Source organism: Furipterus horrens, unplaced genomic scaffold, assembly GCF_987537825.1.
Source record: "Furipterus horrens unplaced genomic scaffold, mFurHor1.1.pri manual_scaffold_1, whole genome shotgun sequence".
NCBI classification, from domain to species: Eukaryota; Metazoa; Chordata; class Mammalia; order Chiroptera; family Furipteridae; genus Furipterus; species Furipterus horrens.
The window spans coordinates 194,914,480-194,920,698 of record NW_028327171.1 but is presented as its reverse complement, the minus strand read 5'-3'; positions in this window follow the sequence as shown (position 1 = coordinate 194,920,698).

Sequence of the window (6,219 nt, the reverse complement as noted above, 5' to 3'; positions counted from 1 at the left end):
GGATCAGTTGCTACGGAAAAAATCCTGGATTCAACAACAGAGCACTTTCAAGCCTTGATGCATCACCAACCACTTTTCGTGGCACAGAAGACAATACCGCATGGAAAACCACAGCCATTCAACAACTGACTCTAAAAGTGATTGCGTGGCTCAGCTGGAGCCATGTCCCTATACACCAAAAGGTTGTGGGTTTGATTTCTGGGCAGGGTACATACCTAGGTTGCAGGTTTGAACACTGGTTGGGGCGCATGCTGGAGGCCAATCCATGTTTCTCTCTCACATTGATGTTCTTTTTCTCTCTCTCTCAAATCAATTTTAAAAATATATATCTCCTCAAGTGAGGATTTTTAAAGAGTGATTTAGAAAAATGTGAAGGTTTTGAAACACCTTAACCAATTTTATATTTCCCTTTTTATGCGTGCACCAGATTGATACATAATAACCCGTTTCTAAGTCTGAAAGAGTTATTTCACTAAGTATGAAATAAAAATACTAAATTACAAAAAATGATTGCATTTTAGTTCAGTTGGCATTTTTTCTTATTCCAACTGATATTATCATAAACGTAGAGGAAGTGCCATCCTGCATCATATGAGCATTCCTTCCAGACCAGATCTCCGTCTAGTGGCAGTGGGGACTTTTTTAGCAGAGCTGAATCAGCTATAAGGTTGAGCTCTAAGAATTTAAATTTTTCCCTAATCCTTTGTTAACCCATTATAAATCAAAACCCACTCATTCAACAAATATTTATTTAAAGGACCCTAGGAATCAAGGTTGATTTTATATGCACCCCGTTCCCTCCCCAGAGAGAGGAAGAAAAAAGGTCCTCTGTATGTGTTATTTCACATTCTTTGTTCATCAACAAAAGAATAAAAACTGCTTTTTTATGTCCAGAAATCATTACAATAATTCCTGGGTTTGTAAGCTGTTTAAGCCAACATTAGGCTAATGTACTAACGGAGAAGGCAACTGGGAAAACCTAAATCTTGTTTCTGTTTAAGAGTTTGAATTATTTTTCCCCAAAATTCTATTACTGTATACAGCTACCTATTCACAGTCAGATGATACCATTATGAAGCTTTTACTCATTAGTCTGGCATTTCAAATCTTTAAAGAGTATAATGTCCTCTTTAAAAGATTCACTTATATTCCCCATTCAAATCAAAATTTTTAAATCAATGAGAAGGGTCACAAAATATCTCCATTTATTTTGCCTTGATTCCTCCCGGTAAGATTATCTCCATCTTTGACAGAAATTCTATTCACAAGGAGAGGCAAGGATGATAACATTAATGTCTTCATCTTACTGATCGTTGAAACAAGAAGGAAAAAGAGGTTCAGGAAAAAGAATGTGAGTTATATAACCTAAGACTGCAGAAGTATGTGGTGACATATGGAGGTTAGCAGTATAAATGTGAAGACAGACAAGAGTGCAGGGGGAGAGTGTGTAAATGGGTTAAATCCTCATCCATCAAGTAAGAGTTTTATGTATAATGTGTCAAGTCAGCAAATCACTAACTAGCAATATAAGCCTATTTTTAACTAAACTTGAACATGATCCACCAGAACTAAAGACAATAAAATTGTTTTGAATATTTGCTTCTGTTTGTCAGGAGTAAATATGGGCAAAGGCATTACAGTGGAATGGGTGACTACAACTCTAAATTTCCCACACATCCATTTGAAATTATGCACAATGAGATTTAACTTCTCTATTATAATCTTCCCATCCTATTCTTTTAGTCAAACAAATTATTTCCCTTTTACATTCTGTAGATACACCTGTAATACAACTTCATACAAAGATATAGCTGAGACACAGTTTGACATTGTTTCCAATATGTAATTCTTTACCAACTCTTATCATATTCTACTCCTTTCTTTTTCTTTTTCTTTCTCTCCTTCCCCTCTTTTGTTTCTACCCACCCATTTCTTAACATTTTCCTTTCTTTTTTTCTTGCTAACAAAAACACAACTTGTAGCCCTTAAAGACAGTGCTTTTGACTTCTAGTGATAATAAGGATTGAAAATGTTGCTTACCTCAAACTTGTTTCTTCCTTTAATTGAAAAGTCATTTCAAAGCTTATGTCCTCTGGAGTTTAACCTTTTTAAAAAGTAATTATTATCGCCTTTTCATATAATGAAGTCATCAGTATGAGAACTATATTATTGAGCTTTTCCCTCTATTTAAACTCCCAAACGTCTTCACTGGTTGACTTGCAACAATATAGAATTATTTCATTGCTGCGGTAGCTCCCATACTGCCAAAACCTCTACAAGATTTCTGAGTACCACAGAGTCATTTGTATTAGCTATATTTGAGCCCAAGGACCCAAGGAACTCACCCTCTCAGAATTAGCTAATTCTGAGTTGTAACAAACAACATGCCTGCCAGCAAAGCTTTGATATGCAGGTGAACTAGCACCTGAGTCCATACCCACACTGGCTATGTTTATCAGACGTCTGCTGTTCGGGACTCTATCCCTAGCCCTTCACTAAAGGGCCAGGTAGCTGACAACTGGAGCTCAAACCTATAGTGCAGAGTCTGCAGAAACTATTCAAACTGTCCAACTATAATTTGTACCCCTTACTTACCTTACACAGCCTGTGTCTTCCCTGCTTCCCCAGGGGCCCTTCAGGGTCTGACCTGCTGTTTTTAGGATATTGTGAGTATAATGAAAATATTTTCCTTCACGGTAATCATTTTCATGTCTGTGTGTCTTACTCTGCTCAAAACAAGGCTAGGGTATGTTTTTTTAAGGAAAGTTGTCATGACTTCCCGCACTAAATGGGGGAACTCCTCTAGTTCACACCGCTTCATGCTGCCTGGAAGAGGGGCTGCTCTGAAAAGCGGCAAGCCCCGCAGTACGGGCGCACTGCGCCGAGGAGCCCAAACTGCTCCTGATGCAGTGCCACCTGTGACGACATAACGGTCCTCGGGTACGGTGACACAACACCCTCAGCCACACCCATGTGGCAGTGCAAAATAACGTTTGTGAAAATGATAAAACGACATTATTCAAGACCATAGCAGTAGTACAGGGACATCTCCAACTGGGACTTCACAATGGGAGAGATGTTAAGCTTCATTCCTAATACAACATGGGCAAGTGGGAGTTTATAGCCAAGGAGTAGTGTTGGGGACAGGGCATGAAGAATAACTAAGAGAAATCATCTGAGATAAGGGTGGGCTCTGACTAAACCAAGCCAACACAATTCCTTCAGAGGCAGTCCAGGGTGATCCGTCATCACCTGGAAGGGGTGAAGGATGAAGCTTCTGATCTGATATGCAGGGTGATCAGAACTGGAGGCTGGGGGTTTCTGGTTAAAATGACTTAACAAAGGTCTCGCTAAAACTGGATTTTACAAGGAAGTACACAGATGAGGCTAGAAGGTCTGGGACCTTGACTAGAGTGTGGCCAAGTAAAGAACGCTTGTCACCTAAGAGCACTCAGATACAGAGCTGCTCTACTGTTTGGAGGTAGGTACCATTCTGGTGCTGCATTTGATGGCTGTCATGGTGCTGAACATAAAGAGGTGGTAAGTGTCCTTACACTGCCACTGTTAAGAAAAAAAGATATGCAATGACACTTGTTAAAACAATAAGACAGGCTTTATTCCAAGCCATAGCAATAGGTATAGGAACCTCCTCAACTGGAATTTTAGAGTGGGGTGAGGGGGGTAGACTGAGCTCAACTCCAAATTCAGCATGAGTAGTTCTGATCACAGAACTGAGAACTAATAAATGGGTTTAATTTAGGCCGCTAAGTGTGTGGCAATTTGTTACACAGCAATAGAAAACTATTACAGTAATCAATGTGAATTCAATTATACTTATTACATTAGAAATTCCCAAATACATGGTTCTTATAAATTTTTGAAATAAAAAAGCAGGACAACATCAAACTTTAAAACTTCTGCAAGTCAAAGGAAACAACAGATTAAAAGGCAACCTCAACCTCTGGAATGAATGAAAATAAGTGCATATTATATATCTAATAAGGTGTTGTTTATCCAGCATATTTAAGGACTTATACAAATAAACAGCAACAAAACAAATGACCCGATTTAAAAGAGGAATAGTGATTGAATAGACATATCTCCAAAGAAGATATACAAATAGCCAACAAGCATAAGAAAAATGCTCGTCATCACTAATCATCAGAGAAATATACTGGGGTGGGTAAGAGTAAGTTTACAGTTGTGCATATGTGAAACACAGAGTTTATTCTTGTATTATTAATTATTGTATTATTTATTTTTATTACAACTGTAAGCCTAATTTTGCCCACCACTGCATACCAAAACCACAGTGAAATATCACTTCACATGCAACAGGATGGCAACAATCAAAAGAACAGAAAATAACAATGTTGCAAGGAAAGTGGATAAATTGAAATCCAAAAGCAATGTTGGTTAGAAAGTAAAATAGTTCAGCCATTATAAAAAAAAAAAAACCAGTATGGAAATTCCTCCAAAATATAAAAAAAGAGGATACTATAGTCTCTACCTATCCCACTTCTGGGTATTTATCCAAAACTACTCAAAGTCAGATCTCAAAGAGATATTTGGACACCATGTTCATTACAACCATATTCACAATAGCCAAGAGGTAGGGACAATCCAATGCCCACGCCTGGGTGAATGGAGAGAGAAAATTAGGTATATACATATGATGGAACATTATACAGCTCTAAGAAAAATCCAACCATGGCTACCGTGTGAATGAACATCAAGAACATGATGCTAAAAGAAATACACTAGTCATAAGAAAGAAAAATGTTCTATGAAATATCTAAAGTAGTCAAAATCATGGAGAGAAAAGTGGAATGGAGATTACCAAATGCTGGGAGAGTAAGGAAGTGATTGTAACATTTATTGGTTACCCAGTTTCAGAATTGCAGGATCAAAAAGTTTTAGAGCTCTAATGAACAACAACATGAGTATATAGTTTACACCAATCAACTATACAGTTAAAATGGCTAAGATGATAGATTTAATATTATCTGTATTCTACCCAATGAAAATATTGGGAAGAAATAAAGGACAGAGAATGAGGAGAATACAAACTGGGAAGTGTTTGTATCTTGGGGTCTGATATAAACGTCACTGCTCAGGAGAAATAGCAAGTAGTCTCCATAGAAGAGTCCTGATATTCAAGATTTGCTCTAAGATCCTTAGTCTCTCCATGACAAGGTTTTACACAGCAGCTAATCAATGTTATAACTCAGAGTCCACCCAAACTACTCAGACTCTCCAATTATAACTTGATAAACCATGTTTATTTACTTTGCTCATTCTTTTCCAAAAAACCTCCATAAAAATCTCATATCTCTCCCTCTCTCTCTCTCTTTCTCTCCCCCCACCCCCTTTCAATCCTAATCTCACACAACCTTTCCCTAGTGGCCCTGCATAGATGTTCTTGCTTTCAGTTCTGAATGATTTCATTATAATAAAAATCATCTTCCTTCATGGCTCTTATTTTTCTGTATCTGTCTGTTTCTGCTGAAAAGTCCAGAGCATCTTTCAGAACAACTTGCAAAGCAAGCAGACTGTTGACACCCACCAATGGGGATGATGCTCCATTGGATTGTTTGCAGCTCTCTAACTGGTATCAACAGCAGCTGCCACTGCCTAAAGGCATCTCTAGTTATCATCGTACAAGTCTCTTGATGGCTGCTGCATTGTGTTATTTTTTGTTGAGTAATGCCATGGTTTCCTAGCCTAAAATTGGGGGGATCCAAAAAAGTTCTCACAGAACTGCCTGGAAGACAACTGTGAGGAGTGTCATGCTGGATCCGTGAGCCAACCAATATATGTTTCTCTCTCACATCAGTGTTTCTCAGTCTCTGTCTCTCTCTTCTCCTTCTCTCTCTCTAAAACCAAAAAATACATCTGGGTGAAGTTTAAAGGGGAAAAAAGGATGGTGGGCAGGTTTCATGAAACAGACTCAGCATAGTTCTTGTTAAAACTAGTTGCTACAAGGAAGATTTCAGAGGAGCCTAGAAGAGAATTCAGGAGCCTAACCAAAGTATGGTGAAGCAAAGAATCATTCCAAAAAGTTCCATGAAAAGCCCAAAAGATACGATGCCAAGGTACATACGCAGAACAATACCAAGGTACAAACTATGGTACCACTTAGTGGCAGCCAAAGAACAATGCTGTGTACAGAGTTGCTCATGAAGGTGGGGTTTGTGCCAGCTAAGGTGTTAAGGTGTG